The sequence below is a fragment of the Rhinoderma darwinii genome, chromosome 3, assembly GCF_050947455.1.
Source record: "Rhinoderma darwinii isolate aRhiDar2 chromosome 3, aRhiDar2.hap1, whole genome shotgun sequence".
Lineage (NCBI taxonomy): Eukaryota > Metazoa > Chordata > Amphibia > Anura > Rhinodermatidae > Rhinoderma > Rhinoderma darwinii.
In genome coordinates, this window is record NC_134689.1 from 73,799,001 (window position 1) to 73,823,023 (window position 24,023).

The 24,023-nt window shown below is 44.0% G+C and overlaps 1 long non-coding RNA gene across 2 annotated transcripts in view; it reads right to left on the reverse strand.

The window, feature by feature from the left end:
* Positions 1-19,310: 19,310 nt before the first annotated feature.
* LOC142751013 (uncharacterized) overlaps positions 19,311-24,023 on the reverse strand; it is a 34,151-nt gene continuing 29,438 nt past the window's right edge. For both annotated transcript variants that reach the window (XR_012882680.1, XR_012882679.1), the window contains exon 4: positions 19,311-20,152. This is a non-coding gene — a long non-coding RNA (uncharacterized LOC142751013). The remainder of the gene's footprint in view (positions 20,153-24,023) is intronic.

Consider the following 24,023-nt stretch of genomic DNA (forward strand, 5'->3'; position numbering starts at 1 on the left):
CCCACCCCTGTATATAGTGTCCCACATATAGCTCCCCCTATAGTCCTCCACAGATTGCCCACCCCTGTATATAGGGCTCCACAGATAGCCCACCCCAGTAGATCTAGCCAACCTCAGTATATAGTGCTTCACATGTAGCCCACCCCTGTATATAATGCTCCACATATAGCCCACCCCAGTATATAGCCCCCCTGTAGATAGAGCCTCCCCCCTCATAGATAATGCCACACACTTTTTTATTAGGATAAACAAACTAAACAAACTCACATTAATCTTGTTCCAGCGCCGTCCGGCGGCAATGGTGACCTGCTCTCTTCTGCGCTGGTCTTCTGGGGTTGAACGAAGCAAGCAGCACGATGACGTGATCGCGATGCTTGCGCCTATGAATGGCGCTGATTGGCAGGGCAGAATGACTTTCCCTGTCAATCAGCGGGACAGCTGGATACCGCCCGGAATCCAGGACGGTTGGGAGAGCGCGACACAGAGAGAGCGCGCCGCAGAGAGAGCGCGCCGCAGAGAGAGCGCGCCGCAGAGAGAGCGCGCCGCAGAGAGAGCGCGCCGCAGAGAGAGCGCGCCGCAGAGAGAGCGCGCCGCAGAGAGAGCGCGCCGCAGAGAGAGCGCGCCGCAGAGAGAGCGCGCCGCAGAGAGAGCGCGCCGCAGAGAGAGCGCGCCGCAGAGAGAGCGCGCCGCAGAGAGAGCGCGCCGCAGAGAGAGAGCGCCGCAGAGAGAGAGCGAGCGCGACGCAGAGAGAGAGCGAGCGCGCCACAGAGAGAGAGCGAGCGCGCCACAGAGAGAGAGCGAGCGCGCCACAGAGAGAGAGCGAGCGCGCCACAGAGAGAGAGCGAGCGCGCCACAGAGAGAGAGCGAGCGCGCCACAGAGAGAGAGCGAGCGCCACAGAGAGAGAGCGAGCGCCACAGAGAGAGAGCGAGCGCCACAGAGAGAGAGCGAGAGCCACAGAGAGAGAGCGAGAGCCACAGAGAGAGAGCGAGAGCCACAGAGAGAGAGCGAGAGCCACAGAGAGAGAGCGAGAGCAACAGAGAGAGAGCGAGAGCCACAGAGAGAGAGCGAGAGCCACAGAGAGAGAGAGAGCCACAGAGAGAGAGAGCCACAGAGAGAGAGAGCCACAGAGAGAGAGAGCCACAGAGAGAGAGCGAGAGCCACAGAGAGAGAGCGAGAGCCACAGAGAGAGAGCGAGAGCCACAGAGAGAGAGCGAGAGCCACAGAGAGCGAGAGCCACAGAGACTGAGCCAGCCAGACACAGAGAGAGAGCCAGCCAGAGAGAGAGAGAGCCAGCCAGAGAGAGAGAGAGCCAGACAGAGAGAGAGAGAGCCAGACAGAGAGAGAGAGAGCCAGACAGACAGAGAGAGAGAGAGCCAGACAGACAGAGAGAGAGAGAGCCAGACAGACAGAGAGAGAGAGAGCCAGACAGAGAGAGAGAGAGCCAGACAGAGAGAGAGAGAGCCAGACAGAGAGAGAGAGAGAGCCAGACAGAGAGAGAGAGCCAGACAGAGAGAGAGAGAGCCAGACAGAGAGAGAGACAGAGAGAGACAGAGAGAGAGAGACAGAGAGAGAGAGACAGAGAGAGAGAGACAGAGAGAGAGAGACAGACAGACAGAGAGAGAGACAGAGAGAGAGAGAGAGAGAGCCAGAGAGCGAGCCAGAGAGAGCGAGCCAGAGAGAGAGAGCGAGCCAGAGAGAGAGAGCGAGCCAGAGAGAGAGAGCCAGACAGAGAGAGAGCCAGACAGAGAGAGCCAGACAGAGAGAGAGAGCCAGACAGAGAGAGAGAGCCAGACAGAGAGAGAGAGCCAGACAGACAGCCAGACAGAGAGCCAGACAGACAGAGAGAGACACAGAGAGAGAGAGAGAGAGAGAGACAGAGAGAGAGAGACAGAGACAGAGAGAGAGCGAGACACAGAGAGAGAGAGAGAGAGAGACACAGAGAGAGAGAGAGAGAGACACACAGAGAGAGAGAGAGAGAGAGAGAGAGAGAGAGACAGAGAGAGAGAGAGAGACAGATGTTTAATGGAGAAATGTGTTTTTGTATTACCACCACTACGGCAGCCGCAAAAATAATGTGCCTGGAGACACAAGAGTTTCTAAAATCATAAACTAATGTCATTTATTTTATGATTTTAGAAACGCTAGTGTTCCCAGGAACTAAATTGTTTACACTGTGTACTCACCACTGTCCTGTGTTTTCCTGTCCTCTGCAGTGCTCTGCTACGGTGTGTCTGCTCCCTCTCTCCAGGCAGACTGTGCTGCATCATGGACTGTGCGGTGCTGGCGCCCCTCTTTAAGTTGCGCCCGGGGGAACATTCCTCGCCTGCCCCCCCCCTAGCTACGCCCCTGCTTTTTCTTTCCCGTCTTCATTGTCTTACACTGCGAGTCCAAGCTTAAAGGGAAGGTGTCACGGAAATTTTTTTTTTCTCTATGGGGGCTGCCATTTTATTTTCATCTCTGTATGTGTCGATTATCGACACATACAGAGATGGAATACGGCACATACATCCCCCATAGTGAATGCGAATGGGAGCCGTTCCATTCACTATAGCGTACGCCGTCTGTGTGGGAACGGCGCATGCACCACTCCCACACAGTCCCAAAGGAAGGTCTTCGGCCGAGCGACATCTGGCACCATTTTCATGTGGACCGGAAGCCGCGGCCGGACAGTAAGAGGACTACTTCCGGTCGCAGCTTCCGGCCACATGTTCAGAAGCAAGGACTAGGAGCGGACGGAGCGGAGGCAGCAGGAGCAGGTAAGTTATGTTTGTGTAACACTGTGTGATTACCACTGTATCTAATCCTCCTACACTGTGCATTCGCTCAAAAAAATGGCGGCACACAGTGTAGGAGGTTTGAACATACAACCCCCTCCTTTCTCCTGGCACTATCCATGATAGAGGGGGGGATTGTGTGAGGACACTAGATTAAGTGTCTACACCAAATTTGCAGCATAAAGCAATGAGGTTGCTTTCCCACATTGCAATGCTGCAATTTTGGGAATTGCTCCCTCTAGTGACCAGCACATGGAAATCTTATAAATTAGAAGCTAATTTATAATATTTACTGAGTTGTGAAAAAATGTAAAAATGTATAACTGTGTAATCATTTATATACTAACTGATTAACTAAAACCAAAAAAAAAAAATTCCCTTTAACCCCAGCCCTTTTTCAGATTTCGATTTTCGTTTTTTCCTCCCCACTTTCCAAAAGCCATAACGTCTTTATTTTTCCGTCTATATAGTACTATGAGGGCTTGATTTTCGCGGGACGAGTTGTAGTTTTTCGTAGCCCCATTTATTTTGCCATATAATGTACTAGGAAACGGGGGAAAAATTATTTGTGGGGTAGAAAATGAAACCAGTGATTCCTCCATGTTTTTTTGCGCACCGTTTTTACTGAATTCACTGTGCAATTAGAACATGTTAAACTTTTTTCTGTAGGTCAATAAGATTACGGCGATACCAAATACATATAGTTTTTTCTATATTTTACTACTTTTACAAAGTAAAAACCCAAGTGTAAAAGAGAAAATGTATTTTGTGTCGCCAAATTCTGAGTCATAACTTTTTTATTTTTCCGTCAATTAAGTGGTATGAGGGCTTATTTTTTGCGGGATAAGCTGTCGTTTTTAATATTACCATTTTGTTGTACATGCGACGGTTTGATCACTTTTTATTTCATTTTTTGTGGGAGGTTAGGTCACCAAAAAAATAGAGATTCTGGCATTAATTTTATTTATTTTTTACGGCGTTCATCGTGCGGGTTAAATAATGATATATTCTAATAGCTCAGACTTTTACGGACGCGGCGATACCAATTATGTTTATTTATTTATTTTACTATGCTCTAAAGGGGGGGGTGTTTGAACTTAATATTTTTTTTTTAACAAAGAAAAAAAAAACTAACTCATTTTTTCTTTTTTATTAGTCCCCCTAGGGGACTTCAACCAGCGATCGTTCGATCGCTTGCACGATATACTGCAATACTAATGTATTGCAGTATATTGTGATTCGGAGAGGCATCTATTAAGCCCTGCCAGAGGCTTAATAGGTGCACAAAGATGGCGGACCTGGCAGCCTTCGTTAAGCCCCGAGGCAGCCATAGCAACCATCCCCGCCCGCGCGCGATCGCGCTGCGGGGGGCGCGATGAGCTGTTAGAGAGGGGTCGACCCCCTCTTTCTAACCATTTAAATGCTGCGGTCGCTATTGACCACAGAATTCAACAAGTTAAACGAGCGGGTTCGCGCTTGAGCTCGATGCCGCTCGTTACTCTGAAGTGTCGGCTGTAACGAACAGCCGAAACCGGCATCGTATAAAGCGGGTTCACTCCGTGAGCCTGCTCCATACTTCCCCTACCCGACTTTGGCGTATGGATACGTCAAATGTCGGGGAGGGGTTAAACTGGTCTATAATTATTGTTGGTCCTCCACCTATGAAGCCCAACTTATATTATAGTCCTGGGTCCCAATAGGCCAGCTGGGCTTAGTTTTATAGATTTGACTATCTTATTGTACTCCATTTACATGGAATGTGAAAATCACTTTTTAATTTGAAATTTAAAAAAAAATAATGTTAATAAAATAAAATTGAAATTTGATATTCCACCATTATATAGATATTTCAATAAATGTAAGTGTCTTATGGTAATATTATGCATACTATATATGTTTGCCGTCTGGCTGTTGTGATTATTTACTGCAGGAGGTAGATGTTACATTGTAGTGAACAGTATTTCTTTAACATGTTCCCGACCGCCTGCTGTATATAAACGTCCGGCGATAGAGTATTTACGGCGCGGATTTTAGATTTCTGGCTGAGCGATCAGGCAGCTGAACGTCGGGTCCCCGGCTATTGCTGCTTCTATCTTCTCTGATCACTTGTACGCAGCGCTCAATGAGCGCTGTGTATATGAATAGAGGCAGCGATCAAATGATCACCGGGTGCCGTTAGACCCAGCACAGCCCTATTAGTGACAATCGTCACTATAAGAGGGCTGATTTCCCTTGTAACTAGGGCTGTTGGGGTATCTTCACACAACCTATTTTCAGATGTTTTTCGGGCCGTAAACGCCCCGAAAAACAGCTAAAAATGCACGGACTGAACGCCTCCAAATATCTGCCCATTGATTTCAATTGGAAATACGGCGTTCTGTTCCGACGGGGCGTTTCTTTACGCCTCATTTTCGAAAGACCGCGCGTAAAAAGACGCCTAGTAAAAAGTGCATGTCACTATTTGAGCCATTTCTACAGCCATTTTTCATTGACTCAATAGAAAAACAGCTCCAAGAACGGCCGTAAAAGACGACACAAAAACGCTAGTTCCCTTGAAAATAGCTCCGTATTTTCAGCCATATTTTGTTAAGCGTGTGAACATACCCTTAGCGTCCGTAACGGCTGAAAACATCCCCGTAATTTCAGCCGTAACGGCATGTGCAGGCGCTTGAACGTCGCGTCCATTACGGACGTAATTGGCGCTGCTATTCATTGGAGTCAATGAATAACGGCTCCAATTACGCCCCAAGTAGTGACAGGTCACTTCTTTGACGCGGGCGTCTAATTACGCGCCGTCATTTGACAGCGGCGCGTAAATATACGCCTCGTGTGAACAGACAAACGTCTGCCCATTGCTTTCAATGGGCAGATGTTTGTCAACGCTATTGAGGCGCATTTTTCGGACGTAATTCGGGGCAAAAACGCCCGAATTACGTCCGTAATTAGTGTGTGTGAACATACCCTAACAGTGGAAAGATAGTGTAAAAGATGAAAAAACAAAAAATAAAGTCTCCCAAAGGCCTTTTTTGACCATAATAATAATAAAAAATAAAGTGCAAAAGAACATAATTACACATAAAATACCCTGCTCAAAATATATGTTCCCTCCGCCAATCATTGTCGTAAGGCTAGCCCAGACTCAATTACCCTAAAATAGACATGTAATATATCAACATTTATGGTAGACCATGACAATAACAAATAAAAGGTCTATTTTAGTGTAAAACAAAAATTACCAGAAAAAAAATAGCTGAAACTTAAAAAAACATTTTTTTTACTATTATTTTCAGAGGCTCTGTCACCACATTATAAGTTCTTTATCTTGTACATAATATGATCGGCGCTGTAATGTCGATTACAGCAGTGTTTTTCATTTAGAAAAACTATCATTTTTGACTGAGTTATGACCTACATTAGCGTTATGCTAATGACTTTCTCAATGGACAACTGGGCGTGTTTTACTAGATGACCAAGTGGGCGTTGTACTGAGGAGTGTTCGACGCTGACCAATCAATCAGTGTAATACACTTCTCTCCATTGATTTACACTGTAGATAGCGATATAGTGAACCCAGGATCACTAAGTGCAGTGTAAGTGAATGGAGAGAAGTGTATGACGCTGATTGGTCACTGATTGGTCAGCATCATACACTCCTCTCCACAACGCCCACTTGGTCATATAGTAAAACACGCCCAGTTGTCCATTGAGAAACTCATTAGCATAAAGCTAAAATAGGTCATAACTCAGTCAAAAATGAGATTTTCTAAATAAATAACCCTGCTGTAATCTACATTACAGCGCCGATCACATCATGTACAAGATAGGCCACTTATAATGTGCTGACAGAGCCTCTTTAACCCCTTATGGACACGGCCAATTTTGGCCTTGAGGACAAAGCAATTTTTTTTACATTTCCCCTCTTTGCATCCCGACGCACATAACTCTTATTTTTTTGTACGACGTAGTTGTATGAGACTGTTTTTATGCGGGACGAGCTGTACTTTATGTAGGTACCATTTTTTGGTACAAATACATTATCGTTTAATTTCTATACATTTTTATTTTGGCGAAAATGCAGAAAAAAAAAAAAAGCAGTTCCGCTGCAGTTTTAATATTTATTTTTTTTACACCATACACCGATCATAAATAATGTTATACATTTGTTGTACAGGCTGTTACGGTCGCGGCGATACCAAATAGGTCTATATTATTTCATGTTTTGGGACTTTTTTTTTAATCCCATAAAGGGATTTATCATTTTGATTTTTATTATCTAACTAATGTACTGGCATAGATCTATATGCTGGTACATTAGCCTGTGTACTGATTGTACACAGGCAGTTGTTAGGGCATATCTCAGTATGCCCTAACAACAGGAAATATGTTCAGACAGCCCTGGGGTCCTTCAATGGACCCTGGGCGGTCTGCCCATACGAGTTGTGGGCTTTGATCGCGTCAGTTATTTTCTGTGACGCGATCAATGTGCAGTCCCCCCTCTTTGAATGCCGCGATCAGCTTTCATCGCAGCGTTCAAAGGGTTAACGGCGGAGAGAAGATGTTTCTCTCCTCTCCGCTGTCAGAGCGGGGCCGTGTCTGTATTACAGACGTTGCCCCGCTCTCGATCGCGCGCACAGACGGCTGTCACACAGGACGAGTATGCTCGTCCTAATGTGCGAAGTGCTCGCCAGTTAAGCCTAGAAATTCTAAAACAGCAAAAAATTATAAAAAAAAATCCTGCATTGTCTACGAAAAAAAAGATCATAAAAACTGCATCGCTAGCCTGACAAATTAAAGTTATAGCCGTTTAACGAACACATACTAAAAATGGCTAAACGGTGTGTGATCCTCTCTGCTGGGCCCTGTATCTAAGCCTACCACATGTTAGGCTCAGTGGCAGATTACGTAGACCCTAGGCTGTTCCACAAACTTGGGCCCCCCTTCCCCACCGCCGCTCTGATGTGTCTATAGTGAACACCACTTTTTTGTGTAAGCATTGACAAATGGTTGTTACGATTCCTCTTGTCAAAGGGCTGTGTCCCTACATACTGACAGTCTCCAACCATCACTGACAGTATAACACTGTGTAGGGACACATCCTCCTGACAATGGGAATGGTAACACGCATTTGTCTATTACACAAAGATAAAAGATATGTAGAATACAAGGATTTCCTGCAACAGACATGTCAGGAGAGGTGACAGATGCTCTATAGATCCAGTGACTCACAGGTGATGTTTCTCTGATCGAGGTAGTTTTCTTTTCTTCTCCATCTGACAAACAGTTATGGAGACTTCTCCTGATGAGACATCTTTGCCCATCACTTCTGCAGCCATTTCCAGCCTCTATAGAAGGTGTTGTCCGGGCACAGAACATTTTTTTATACTGATGACCTATCAAGGTGTCTGGACAACCTCTTTTACTCAGACTAATAAATTTGGACCCCAGACTAGATCATAGAATACATACAGACCCAGACCTTCTAAACTATTGTAGACCCCCAGAACAGACCCCCCTAAACAAATAGACCACAGAACAAGCACCCTAAATAAATACAGACCTCAGACCAGACCCCTAAATACAGACCCCCATACCAGACCCCTAAACTAACACAGATCCCTAAATACAGACTCCTAAACTAATAGACCCTAGACCAGACCCCCTAAATTAATAGACCCCTAAACTTATGCAGACCCTAGACAAGGCCCCCTAAATACAGACCCCATAAACTAATACAGACCCCAGAACAAGCACACTAAATAAATTCAGACCTCAGACCAGACCTGACCCCCTTAATACAGACCCCAGACCAAGACCCCCTAAACTAATACAGACCCCCTAAATAAAGACCCCTAAACTTATATAGACGCCTAAACTAATACAGACCCTAGACCAGACCCCTAAATGGAGGCCCTGGTAAGTGACCTCTGTATGGTGATACTGGTCTTTGCGGTAGTTATATGTGGTCACAAGGTGAAATTATTTGGTCATTGTAAAGTAATATTGATTGTTAAAAAAACTATAACAATGCTGAAAGGGAATCAGTCACCAGTATTTCACCTATTAAAGAGGCTCTGTCACCAGATTTTGCAGCCCCTATCTGCTATTGCAGCAGATAGGCGCTGCAATGTAGATTACAGTAACGTTTTTATTTTTAAAAAACGAGCATTTTTGGCCAAGTTATGACTATTTTTGTAGTTATGCAAATGAGGCTTGCAAAAGTCCAAGTGGGTGTGTTTAAAAGTAAAAGTCCAAGTGGGCGTGTATTATGTGCGTACATCGGGGCGTTTTTAATACTTTTACTAGCTGGCCGTTCTGATGAGAAGCATCATCCACTTCTCTTCAGAACGCCCAGCTTCTGGCAGTGCAGACACAGCCGTGTTCTCCAGAGATCACGCTGTGTCGTCACTCACAGGTCCTGCATCGTGTCAGACGAGCGGGGACACGTCGGGACCAGAGGCTACAGATGATTCTGCAGCAGAATCGGCGTTTGCAGGTAAGTAGCTACATCGACTTACCTGCTAACGCCGATGCTGCTGCAGAATCAACTGAAGCCTCTGGTGCCGATGTGTCCGACACGATGCAAGACCTGTGAGTGACGTCACAGATCTGCACTGCCAGAAGCTGGGCGTTCTGAAGAGAAGTGGATGATACTTCTCGTCAGAGCGCCCAGCTAGTAAAAGTATTAAAAACGCCCCGATGTACGCACATAATACACGCCCACTTGGACTTTTACTTTTAAACACACCCACTTGGACTTTTGCAAGCCTCATTTGCATAACTACAAAAATGGTCATAACTTGGCCAAAAATGCTCGTTTTTTAAAAATAAAAACGTTACTGTAATCTACATTGCAGCGCCTATCTGCTGCAATAGCAGATAGGGGCTGCAAAATCTGGTGACATAGCCTCTTTAAAACCAGCAATACCTGGTGGAAGTGGGTGAAAAATAGTTATGTAACTGATAATTGTCTTCTGAGTAGTCTGTACTTTTAGTATTCCATGTTTTAGCGTTCCTGTTCCATATGCTAATGAGCATAAAAGACTCGTATCTTCGTTTGAATATTTATATCTTCATTCCTTATTGTTTTCTAGTGTTGAGGTGGCATTAGTGTTCGAAGAGTTAAGTTGCCATTTCTGAATATTGTATTGTTTGCAGTCTTAGGCTTCCTTGCTTTTGTATGCAAATTTTATTCCATTTTGTTGACATGTGCTGATCAAACGTCGTGGTCTCTTATGTATTGCATATATGTGGGGTTAGTGACTGCCTCCATTTTTGATCTTGCACTCCTCCCATTCTGCCCTAGGTGATTTTTATTAGTTTAATACTGGTTCCTACCATCCCCAAGTATATGTAGGCTTAGCTCCAGTTCTGGGTGTATGAGCAGCGTAGGTATCCACGTTATAGAGGTCGCCTTGTCGTGGCAGATGGGCTCACAGAGTTTGATCAAAATATGCACCAAGAACCTCGCTATTGTTAATTAGATTCAGCAGCAATGCATATTTATTTATAGTGTTTAGGTGGCATTAGTGTTCGAAGAGTGCGGTCGCCAATTTTGGATAGCCAATTTTGGATATTATATCTTCATTCCTCAAGCCTTACTTCTGATTGACAGCTCCTCGCCTCCACCAGCACACACGAAATCCCACGCTTGCACATCCATGTCCTGGTGCGTGCGCGCAACAGGACAACATAGTGGTGCATGCGCAGTAAGTAGATTTGAGGCACCGACTGATATCGGACCAAATAGGACAGGCGCATGCGCGCGCTCTGAGATTTTAGAATTCAGGGCGGGACAGTTTTTAGTAGTGGGCGAGCAGAAGAGCAACGAACGATACTTCCGGATTACTACCATTCGAGCCGCAAAATGTTTGAAGACCGTTATTTATGGTCTGAGGAGTAGTTTAGGAGAGGGGCTAACGGAAATGAACTTTTGACAGCAGCGGCCAGCGAGGGATGAGTAGAGTTCAATAGGTGAATTGCTGGTGACTGGTTCCCTTAACTGTTGCGTTATTCCAAACCCTTTATGGATAAGTGTATATTTGGCAATCTACAGAAGCTGCGTTTTACGATTACAAACTATTTTTTTGCTGTTTGTCAAAGCTAGGATTTTCTTCACCTGGGTAAAAGGTTGTTTGCAGCCCCAATCTAAATATACGAGACAAGATCTGTTGGTGTGTGCCCCCCCTCCCCCCTCCTGACATGCATGCCTTGCCAATACCTACTCCCTGTAATTTATGCATATATTAAAATGTATAACAAAAAGTCTGTACATTTAAAAGGAAAATGCTAATTTTATTCTCATAATAGACTTAACATTTCCAAAAACAGTCTTCAAGCGGGAGCAGAAACAGATTCAATGTAAGAAATTAAATTTTATCAACATTGCTCAATTGTAGCCCATTAACCCCTTCCCGCACCTTGACGTTAATGCACGTCAATGTGTGCAGTAAGTTCGCGCACCTTGACGTGCAGTAACGTCTGTGCGTTGACAGTTAACCGCCGTGCAGCGCTACACCGCAGCGGCGGTTAACTGTGTAGGGTGTCCGCCCTGCATTTCCCGTTGCCGATCAGCGGCCCGTCGCTGCTGATTTCGGCAGTTAACCTCTTAATTGCGGCGCTCGATTTTGAACGCCACAATTAAGGTGTTCAGCGCCGATCGGCAGCCCCCATGTGAAATCACGGGGGCTGGCGATGGTACCCATGGCAACCAGACGCCAGACAATGGCTTCCGGGTTGCCACGTAATGAAGCCTGTGAAGACCAGCCTCTGCTAGCCCTCCTAGGTTTCCTGTCAGTGACTGTTACGTCACAATGACAGTTGGAATGCATTACACTACGTGTGTAGTGTAATGTATTCCAGCAGCGATCAGAGCTGCAAGTCTAAGTGTCCCCTAGTGGAACAAGTGCAAATAGTTAAAAAAAAAAAAAAAAGTTGAAAAAAAAAAAAAAAAGTGTAAGAATAAAAGTTATAAGTGATAAAAACAAGAACTGCTTTTTTTCCTATAATAAGTCTTTTATTATAGGAAGAAAAACGAACACATAAAAAAAAAGTACACATATTTAGTAGCACCGCGTTCGTAACGACCCCAACTATAAACCTATAATATTATTTTTCCCGCACGATGAACACCGCAAAAAAAATAAAGGAAAAAATGCCAGAATCACTTTTTTGGTCACCACCCCTCGCAAAATATACAATAAAAAGTGATCAAAAAGTCGCATGTACACCAAAATAGTACCGATGCAAACTACAACCCGTCCCGCAAAAAACAAGCCCTTACACAGCTTTAACTGAAAAATAAAAAAAACTTATGGCTCTCAGAATACGGTGACAATTTTGTTGTTATTATTTTCTAAATAAGTTATTTTATTGCGCAAATGCTGCAAAACATAAAAAAACTATATACATATGGTATCGCTGTAATCGTACCGACCCGCAGAATAAAATATAATGGTCATTTATCGCCCAGGGTGAACACTGTAAAAAATAAATAAAAATCATTGTCAGAATTGATGGTTTTTGGTCACCTGGCTTGCTGAAAAATGGTATAAAAAGTGAAAAAAAAAATGGCATGTACCCCAACATGGTACCAATGAAATCTACAGATTCTCCCGCAAAGAATAAGCCCTCACACGGCTCCGGTGCTGAAAAAAAGTTCTGGCTCCCAGAATATGGCGATGCAAAATGTGCAGTGTTCCAAAAGCGGATAAGATCAGGCGCCATTTAAAAGTGCCACAAAAACCACATATCTGCGGATTATTATTTATTTACCGCATTATTATACCTTCTTATGCCCCTGACGTACTCATTCCAGCCTACATATGCCCCCACATTATAAACTGAAATATCAGCAAGACGCCAGATCTACTACCAAGCAAAATCTGCGCTCCAAAAAGCCAAATGGCATCCCTCCCTTCTGAGCCCTACAGAGTGCCCAAATAGCCGTTTACGTCCACCGATATGGCATCGCCATACCCGGGAGAACACGGTTAAAATTCTATGAGGTATTTGTGGCACAAACTGGGCACAACATATAGTGCACTAAAATGGCACATCAGCGGAAAATTGTAATTTTCACTCTGCACCATCCGCTGCGCATTAAACCCTTCACGCACCATGACTTAATAGCATGTCGTGTTGTGGGGGTGATGTATGGATCGTCTCACGCACTGAGCCCGCGCCATACACTGCGGGTGTCAGCTGTGTATTACAGCTGATACTCGGGACTAACTGACTGAAACAGCGAACACACTGTTACAGAAGCATGTAAAAATCACAATATACTGCAATACATTAGTATTGCAGTGTATTCTACCAGTGATCTAATGATTGCTGGTTCAAGTCTCCTAGGGAGACTAATAAAATGTGTAAAAACAAAAGTAGTTGCCTGGGGGGCGTGGCCAGGCACGGATGTGAGCGGTCGCACTGAACCTTAGCTCCGTGTGCTGAACCCTGTATTTCATCCTGTGGAGAAAGTATTTCAGCCAAAATTCCTTACCTGTTGAGAAAGAAGGGTAGGAAACCCACTCGGCACAATATGGGACCCTCCAAGACATCGGGAGCGGTGGAAAAACTTAAAGAGTTCGCCAGGAACTCGGGACAAGATGGCGCTCGGGGGGAGCAGTCCTCGTCGACACATGTTCAGGAGCGACGGCCTGCTGCACTCGCCGAGGCAGGGGAAGCGGTGCCCCCCGAGTTAACGCTGAAGCAGGTGACGGAGACGCTCCTGGCGGCGATTCTGGAGACATGTACCTCGGTAACAATGAAAGTGGAGGAGGTGAAGGTGTATGTCGGTCTGATGCAGCAGGACCTCCATAATCTGAGAGACCGGGTAACTCAGGTTGAGACAAGGGTTTTGGACCTGGAAGATGAAACAGCAGCAGTACCGCACACGCTGAGAGACCTGTCGGGGAAAGTGGAGTTGTGGCGCCAAAAAGCAGATGATCTCGAGAATCGACTGAGAAGAAATAATCTGAGGATAATAGGCCTCCCTGAAAGGTCGGAGGGACCCAGACCAGATGAATTTGTGGAGAAGTGGCTGAAAGACCTATTTCCGGATACAGTATTCTCAATGGCCTTTGCAGTTGAAAGGGCGCACAGAGTGCCAGCGAAACCACCACCACCCGGGGCGAATCCCAGACCATTGCTGGCGAGATTGCTAAATTGCAAGGACCGAGATTTGGTGCTGCAGGCGGCAAGGCACAAAGGAGAGATCAGAGTGGAGAACACGACGGTGTCCATTTTCCCGGATTTTTCCCCGGAGCTACAACGACAGAGGGCCTCGTACATGCACGTCAAGAGACGACTTCGGGAGCGTCAGATCCCATATTCTATGGCGTACCCTGCGCGACAGAGTTGTGGATGGAGAGAGATGAGTATTTTTCACTACCCCTGAGGCGGCAGATGAGTGGCTCACCAGACATGGACGATCTCCTCGACGCTGACTTGAGGACCATGTTTTATATGAAGGGGACAGTGAGTTTACATGATTGCAATATGTATTTTATGAGGGGTCCCTATGCAGTGGATGTTTGATCTCGCACACACATGGGTTATATACATGGAAGTTTTCTTGATGTACTGAGTATATGTATGTACTAAACCTTGAAGAAGATAAGGGGAGAGGGGCAGATATATTGAGGCGGAATAGGAGTAAAATGTTATAGTTTAAATAACTGGATTAATTACCCTCACGTTTATCTAAGTTATAAGGAAGGAAACATGGAATCTTATATGGCTGAAATACAGCTTAACAAAGGGTGAAGCCATTGAAAAGGTACTATTGCTTATCTTGATTCCTCTGTGTTACCAACCTAAGCAGTGGAAACTTCCCCCGTTTTTATGCACTTTGCATTTTTTATGCCTTGTAGGCTTAAAGAGGCTCTGTCACCAGATTTTGCAACCCCTATCTGCTATTGCAGCAGATAGGCGCTGCAATGTAGATTACAGTAACATTTTTATTTTTAAAAAACGAGCATTTTTGGCCAAGTTATAACCATTTTTGTAGTTATGCAAATGAGGCTTGCAAAAGTCCAAGTGGGTGTGTTTAAAAGTATAAGTCCAAGTGGGCGTGTATTATGTGCGTACATCGGGGCGTTTTTAATACTTTTACTAGCTGGGCGCTCTGATGAGAAGTATCATCCACTTCTCTTCAGAACGCCCAGCTTCTGGCAGTGCAGATCTGACACGTCACTCACAGGTCCTGCATCGTGTCGGACACATCGGCACCAGAGGCTTCAGTTGATTCTGCAGCAGCCTCGGCGTTAGCAGGTAAGTCAATGCAGCTACTTACCTGCAAACGCTGATGCTGCTGCAGAATCAACTGTAGCCTCAGGTGCCGATGTGTCCTCGCTCGTCTGACACGATGCAGGACCTGTGAGTGACGTCACAGCAGTGATCAGGCAGAAGCTGGGCGTTCTGAAGAGAAGTGGATGATACTTCTCATCACAGCGCCCAGGTAGTAAAAGTATTAAAAACGCCCCGATGTACACACATAATACACGCCCACTTGGACTTTCCTTTAAACACACCCACTTGGACTTTTGCAAGCCTCATTTGCATAACTACAAAAATGGTCATAACTTGGCCAAAAATGCTCGTTTTTTAAAAATAAAAACGTTACTGTAATCTACATTGCAGCGCCTATCTGCTGCAATAGCAGATAGGGGTTGCAAAATCTGGTGACAGAGCCTCTTTAAGCAGCTCCTGATGAGCTTAATTGTTCAAAGTTATTGGTTTAAGGTTCAAAACGGTTTTGCATGCCTGCTACATGATGACATGGGAACAGGGTCCCATTATCACTGCTCGCTGATTGTGGGGGGATGGTGCCTTCACATAGAGATATGGTATAGAGTGGAATATGGCGACACTTGAATTTATGTCCTGGAATGTGAGGGGGATGGGAACGCCGGGTAAGAGGAATGTGATCTTTTCTATACTACGGAGGCACATGCCTCATATTATATGCCTTCAGGAAACGCATCTTACGGCAGATAAGGTGCATATGCTGAGTAAATCTTGGATTCAATGGGGGCGGCATGCTACTAGATCCTCAGCATCGCGGGGAGTATCACTGCTAGTACATAGGAATTTACGCTGGGAGGCGTTACATACAAGAATAGATACTGATGGTAGATATGTGCTGGTTCATGCTAATGTAAACTCTGTCCCTTATGTCATAATTGGTATCTACAACCCGCCACAGGGCTCAATGAGTATACTCAGAGAGGCCATCACATTCGCATCCACTTATCAGGAGGCGCGAGTTATACTAATGGGGGACCTGAACCTCACCATAGACCCTCTGTTGGATTGCTTTACTGTTAGGTCGGGCCCCCGGGACCCCATGAGCCCCACTCCGCTAGCATCTATGATAGAGGAGATAGGATGGTTGCATCTATGGAGAGTGAGCCACCCGGGAATAAGGGAATACACATGCCATACTCCGCAGTTTAACGCTCTGTCTCGCATTGACGTGTTGGGATCTCCCGCCATTTTCTCAAGCATGGCTTCTATAGAGCACTTGCCCATAGGGGTGTCGGATCATAGCCCGATTGTTTTACAGTTACATCAACGGGCGGAGGGGAGCTCTTAAGATACATCCATTTTGGTTGCAATTGTTTACGGGAAGTGACAGAATACCTGACCAACTAGATGTATTTTTAGGAGCGCATTCACAAGAACAAAATAGTGCACTGGTGTGGGATACATTAAAAGCGTATTTGAGAGGGTGCTTGAGATCCTCTATTTCCTATGTTAAACGCTCCTCAGCCAGACAAAAAATGGATTTAGCACAACAATGCAGGGGTTTAGAGGATACTTTCATACGGGACCCATCCCAGGTTAACAGAGAAGCGTGGCTGGCAGACAATACTTGCTTCTAGTCAAGGAAAAGGCAGCAAGAAGGATATTCTTCTCTAAACAATCCTTTTTTGAGCACGGTAATCAGTCGAGTAAGCTGCTTGCACAAATAGCGAAACAGAATACCATGTCCCCTCCAGTGCTACGTATATCCCAACCAAACCAGGGTACGGCTACTACGCCATTAGACATACTGAATAGATTTGCAGATTTTTATGGGGAACTCTACACTTCGAAGGCACAGTATTCGATGGAGGAATTGAACTCCTATTTAGATGGGGCCAACTTCCCAGGGTTGTCAGAGGAGAATAGAATCAAGTTAGAGGCCCCTTTCTCGGTACAGGATATTGAAGAATGCTTATCCTCCATGACAAAAGGGAAGGCGTCAGGTCCGGATGGTCTCCCTCTATTCCAGGGCCTGCAGGTAGTTTCCGGTTTTAAATACTTAGGGGTCTATATAGTTAGGGATAGTGGCGCTTCATATGATCTAAATATATATCCCCTGTTGACATATCTGAGAGATAAATTTGCTGTCTGGAAGGCGCTCCCTATATCGACAGCAGGAAGAATAAATTTAATTAAGATAGTGCTGCCCAAAATGTTATATCTCCTAGAACATGCGGACACCCTGGTCCCTTAACGATTTTTCAACCTGGTAAGCTCCTTATTTTCCTCATTTGTATGGGGGCAGAGTCGCCCCAAGCTTAAACTTAGCACGCTCCAACGCCCCAAGGTACAGGTGGGGGCTGCTCTACCTGACGTGTTCTTGTATTACTTGGCAGGCCAATTAAGATATATTAAGACATGGGTGGCTGAGGAACCAATGCCTAATGCAGAACTCCACTTGGCCCATTTTCTTAGGATCCCCTCTTTGTGGCCCATACTTAAGCCGCATGGATATAGCCCTAGGCATTCCTTGCCAATAATTAAACTAGCCAGACAGGTCTGGTCACATGTTAAGAAAGTTCTGGAATGGGAGGACATAGTTGCAGAGCTGCCACTTTGGTCTCATCAGGGTCTGTCTCATTTTAGGGGGATGCAGGATTCCGATTTTTGGATTGAAGTAGGTATAACGCAGGTGCAAAACCTGATAGATGACGAGGGACATATGATATCAGCCAGAGAGATACAGGATATATTCCGGGTTCCTGAGAGAGATGCATTCCGTTGTGTACAGATTAGGCATGCTTTACAATCCCAGTTCAGGGAAGATCAGAGATCCATTTCTTCACTTCCACTCATTGGTATTCTGAGAACACCGGGACCAAGGGGGATGGTATCTGCCCTTTATACTTACCTCCTGTCGCAGAGAGTCGCTCACGCTGAGATGTCGGTTGAGGTTGGATGGAGGGGTCTTATTCCCACACTATCCAGTGAGGACTGGGGGGAGGCCATGGGATCACATCTCTTGGTCTCGCCTGCAGCGAACAATAAATTGACGCAATTGTACATCATACACAGATGTTATATTACCCCTATCAGATTATATCGGATGGGAAGGGCACCTAGCACACGATGTCCTAGATGCTCTCAAGATCAGGCTGGCTTTGATCACATGATGTGGTTATGCCCAGTCATAGCCAATTTCTGGAAAGAAGTGACGCAAATACTGTCCTCAATTATGACCAACCCGATTCCATGTGAACCAGGTCTCTGCTTATTGGGGCTGTTGGGAGAGAGGACCCGGACACACTATGAGGGTATCTTCCTGCGAGAAGCCCTGTTCTTAGCCAGAAAAGCGATAGCCATCCGATGGATGGGGGACACTTTTCCGGATACATCACAATGGAAAAGCTTGGTCAATGCTATTCTCCCATATGAAAATATAGTATATAAACATAGAGGATGTCAATATAAATTCTTGAAAATCTGGGGAGAGTGGTGCTCCTCACCTCTTGCCTCCTTCAGCGTGGGCAACCTTAGAGAATCCTTACCACTTCAAGTAGGAGAGATCTGAGATCTACTTGACCAGGTATTTAATGCCCTAGGTGTGAGAATGGAGCTTGGATCTGGTAAATAACTGCGACCTGTATGTCTACAGAATCACAAATAATTGAGACACTGACCTGCCTGCGTGCAGTGACTATTTGGAGTCTCATGTGACTCGCCTTCATGTATAAATGTAAATTGCAAACTCTTGTTTCTAATGTGTATTCATGGTATGCAGGAACGTTAATGTTAATGTCATTATTTTGTTTCCATTTGCTGATGATTTTTGTTTGTACTTTTACAATAAACCGAGTTTAAAAAAAAAAAAAAAAAAAAAAAAGTAGTTATTAATGGAAAAAATTAAATTAATATTTAAAGTCCAAAAATAAACCCTTTTCACATTTTTTCTCTAATGTAAAAAAAATACACAAAATTGGTATCGCTGCGTCCGTAAAAGTCCAAGCTATTACAATATACCATTATTTAACTCGCACGGTGAACGCCGTGAAAAATAAAGCATTTTAAACGGCAAAATCGCAGTTTTTTGGTCACCTTGGCTCTACCAAAAAACGTAATAAAAAGTGCTCAAAAAGTCTTATGTAGCAAAAAATTTTACCAATAAAAACTACAGATCGTCCCGCAAAAAATAAGCCCTCACACCACTCTATTGACGGAAAACTAAAAAAAGTTGTGGCTCTCTGAAAGCAGGGAGGAAAAACGAAAAAGAAAAAGCAAAACATGGATCAGTTCGGAAAGGGTTAATTACTTTCTAATGAAAAAACATTTATGACCACACGTGGGATATGCCGTACTCGGGAGAAATTGCTTTACAAATGTTGGGATGCTTTTTCTCCTTTATTCCTTGTAAAAATTAAAAATGTCTACGTTCTTACAGAAAAAAAAAAGTAGATTTTTACCTTTACAGACTAAGGCCTCATGCACACAACAATACTTTGAGGGGTGCAGTTTTCAAAATGGGGTGATTTATAGGGACTTTCTAATATATAAGGCCCTCAAAGCCACTTCAGAACTTAACTGGTCCCTGAAAAAAAAGGCTTGAAATTTTCTTGAAAATATGAGAGATTGCTGCTAAAGTTCTAAGCCTTGTAACGTCCTAGAAAAATAAAAGAATGCTCAAAAAACGATGCAAACAAAGTAGACCTATGGGCAATATAAACTAGTAAGTATTTTGTGTGGTATTACTATCTGTTTTACAAGTATACATAAAAATTTAGAAAAATGCAAATTTTTGTTAATTTTCTCTAAATCTTGGTGTTTTTTACAAATAAATATTGAATTCATCTACCAAATTTTTTTCCTAACATAAAGTACAATATGTCACGAGAAAACAATCTCAGAATCACTTGGATAGGCAAAAGCATTCCGGAGTTTTTACCACATAAACCGACACGTCAGATTTGAAAAATCTGCTTCGTCCTGAAGGCCAAAACAGGCTCAGTCCTGAACGGGTTAAGAATCCGATGCAGCCCGGTCTCCAAGTTGCACATGTTCTTGATACTGCAAGTGGATGATTACTACACAGCATAGCAGATGTAGAGATGCAGAGTATTCCCCAGTCAGCGAGACCCTAGAAGAGAAACCTCATTTCTCAGATTATATTTATCTCAAATGACAGTATATTGAAGTGCATTAAAACTAGGAAAGTTTTGCTAAATTCATTTACGGATTTACAACGGACGTTCCTTGTACCTTTGTATAAAGATTTGTTCATCGTAAAAGGTCAGCTACCAAAACATTTTATACATCTCTACTAATATTGGTAAAATGACATCTTTATCCCCTTCCTGCAACCTGAAGTTCCCTTCCAACCCCTACACTGAAGGATTGAACTGGATTCTTGATAGTGTTAATTAATGCTGCATAATGTATTACAATCTACCGCTGCTCATTTTAAACAGTTTGAAGAACAACTCCACCTTTTAAAGGGAAATTACCAGTTAAATAGCAGTCTACCACCAACGCCCTTCACCATCCCTCCATTAACACAGAAAGGCTTGATACATAATGGGGGGCTTACGAACCATAATACCTTTAAGTGATCATGAAAAGGGCAGTTTTGGGAACCAGCTTTGGACTGCCATTGTAATCTTTATTTTTTCTTTAAATTCCTAATGGAGAACCTGAAAAAGGAAACGTTACACCTGATGGCCATACATTAAGGCACTATAATGGATTACAAACTACCTTTACACTGCCCATCTCAAACTGAGTCTGAAGATGAACTCCACCTTTTAAATGGAAATTACCAGTTAAATAACCGTCTACCACCAACGCCCTTCACCATCCCTCCATTAGCACAGAAAGGCTTGATACATAATGGGGGGCTTATGAACCATAATACCTTTAACCCCTTCACGCACCTTGGCGTAAATGCACGTCCAGGTGAGCAGTAACATCGCACCTGGGCGTGCAGTTATGTCCGCGCTTTAACAGTTAACCGCCGCGCAGCGCTACACCGCAGCGGCGGTTAACTGTGCAGGGTGTCAGCCCTGCTCTCCCCGTTGCCTATCAGCGGCCTGTTGCCGCTGAAATCGGCAATTAACCCCTTCGATGCGGTGGTCGATTGCGATCACCACATCTAAGAGGTTTACAGCGGATCGGCAGCCCCCCACATGTAAATGCGGGGGCTGGCGAAAATTATCATGGCAACCAGAGGCCAGACAATGACCTCAGGGTTGCCATGTACGGAAGCCTCGGAGGATCAGCCTCCGGCCGGTCCTCCGGTGCTTCCTGTCAGTGTGAGTCACGTCACAATGACAGAACACATTACACTACGTGTGTAGTGTAATGTGTTCCAGCAGCGATCAGAGCTGCAATTCTAAGTGTCCCCTAGTGGGACAAGTAAAAAAAGTTAAAAAAAGATAAAAATGTTTTTAAAAAGTGTAAAAATAAAAGTTAGAAGTGACAAACATAGAATGCTTTTTTTCCTATAATAAGTCTTTTATTATAGGAAAAAAATTAACACGTTAAAAAAAGGACACATATTTTGTATCACCGCATTCGTAACGACCCCAACTATAAAACTATAATATTTTTCCGGCACGGTAAACACCGCAAAAAAAAATAAACGAAAAACAGTACCCGAATCACAATTTTTTGGTTACCAACCCTCCCAAAATATACAATAAAAATTGATCAAAAAGTCGCATGTACGCCAAAATGGTACCAATACAAACTACATCCCGTCCCGCAAAAAACAAGCCCTTACAGCGCTTTTTTGACTGAAAAATAAAAACGTTATGGCTCTCAGAATATGGTGACACAAAAATTTATTTATTTTATAAATAAGTGATTTTATTGCACAAACGCTGAAAAACATAAAAAAATTCTATACATGTGGTATCGCTGTAATCGTATCGACCCGCAGAATAAAGTAAAATGGTCATCAATAGCCCAGGGTGAAGGCCATAAAAAAACGACTAAAAAACATTGTCAGAATTGATGGTTTTTGGTCACCTTGCTTGCCAAAAAAATGGAACAAAGCGTGATCAAAAAAATTTCTGGTACCAATGAAAAGCTACAGATTGTCCCGCAACGAAAAAAAAACCCTCACACAGCTCCGGTGGTGAAAAAATAAAAAAGTTCTGGCTCCCAGAATACGGCGATGCAAAATGTGCAGAGTGTTCCAAAAGCAGATAAGATCGGGCACCATTTATCAGTGCGACACCAGTCACATATCTATGAATTATTATTTATTCACTGCATTATTATACCCTCTTATTATGCCCTGATGTACCCCGCACAGATAACATATGCCCCCACATTATAAACTTAACCCCTTAGTGACCACTAATACGCCTTTTTACGTCGGTCACTAATGGGCTTTAGGCTAGGCTGACGCCTTTTCACGTCAGCCTAGTCTAAGTCCTGCACAGGTCTCCCGTGCAGGCAGGAGCCGGGGCTCTGCTGTCTGATGACAGCTGAGCTCCTGCTCCAACGCCCGCGATCGAAGTTTACTTCGATCGCGGCCGTTTAACCCGTTAAATTCCACCGTCAATAGCGACCGCGGCATTTAACTTTGTTTACAGAGGGAGTGAGCTCCCTCTGTCACCCATCGGCAGCCCGCGAATGCAATCGCGGGTCTCCGATGGGGTGTCATGGCAGCCGGGGTCTTGATAAAAGCCCCCAGGTCTGCCCTGGACATATGCCTGTTAGGATGCGCCGGAGGCACGTCCTAACAGATTGCCTGTCAGATTTACACTGACAGGCAATAATGCTCTGGTATATGAAGTATATCAGAGCATTATAGCAGCGATCGGAATATCGCACAGTAAAGTCCCCTAGTGGGACTAATAAAATAAGTCATCAAAGTGAAATAAAGATTATTAATAATAAGTACAGTAAAAAAATAAATAAAACCATTTTTTTCCATAAAAAGTGGTTTTATTTAGTAAAAGTATAAAAATAAAAAAAAAAGTACACATATGTGGTATCACCGCGACTGTAATGACTCCATTAATAAAGTTAATATGTAATTTAAACCGCAAAGTGAACGCTGTAAAAAAAAAAAACGCAAAAAACGATGGCGAAATTGCAATTTTTTTCATTGCCCCCCAAAAAAGTCATGATAAAAATGAATCAATAAGTCCCATGCACCCCAAAAGAGTACCATTCAAAACTACGTCTTGTCCCGCAGAAAACAAGCCCAAAAAATCACTACATTGATGGAAAAATAAAAAAATTACAGCTCTTGGAAAGCAACGAGGCAAAAACAAATAATTTTAGTTCAAAAGCGGTTTTATTGTGCCAAAGTCGTAAAACAAAAAAACCTCTCCATGTGGTATCGCCGTAATCGTTCCGACCCATAGAATAAGGGTAACATGTTATTTACGTCGCATAGTGAACGGCGTCAATTTAAAAACGTATAGAATGGCGGAATTTCAGCTACATCTGCGCCCCAAAAGCCAAATGGCGTCCCTCCCTTCTGAGCCCTGCAGCGTGCCTAAACACCAATTAACGTCCACAGATATGGCATCACCATACCCGGGAGAACCCACTTAATATTTTATGAGGTATTTATCAGTGGCACAAACTGGGCATAACATGTAGTGCACTAAAATGGCATATGAGTGGAAAACTGTAATTTTCACACTGCACCATGCGCTGCGCATTAACCCCTTCGCGCACCACAACATAGCATGTCTTAGTGTGGGGGGTGATGTATGGAGCGTCTCACGTGAAAAATAAAGAATTTAAAACTGCAAAATCGCTGTTTTTTGTCACCTTCGCTCTACCGAAAAATGTAATAAAAAGTGCTCAAAAAGTTGTTTGTACCAATAAAAACGAACGCTCGTCCCTCAATAAATAAGCCCTCATACCGCTCTATTGACTGCAAAATAAAAAAAAGTTGTGGCTCTTGGAACGCGGGGAGGAAAAAACTAAAAAGGAAAAGAAAAAAAATGGATCAGTCCAGAAAGGGTTAATTACTTTCTAATGAA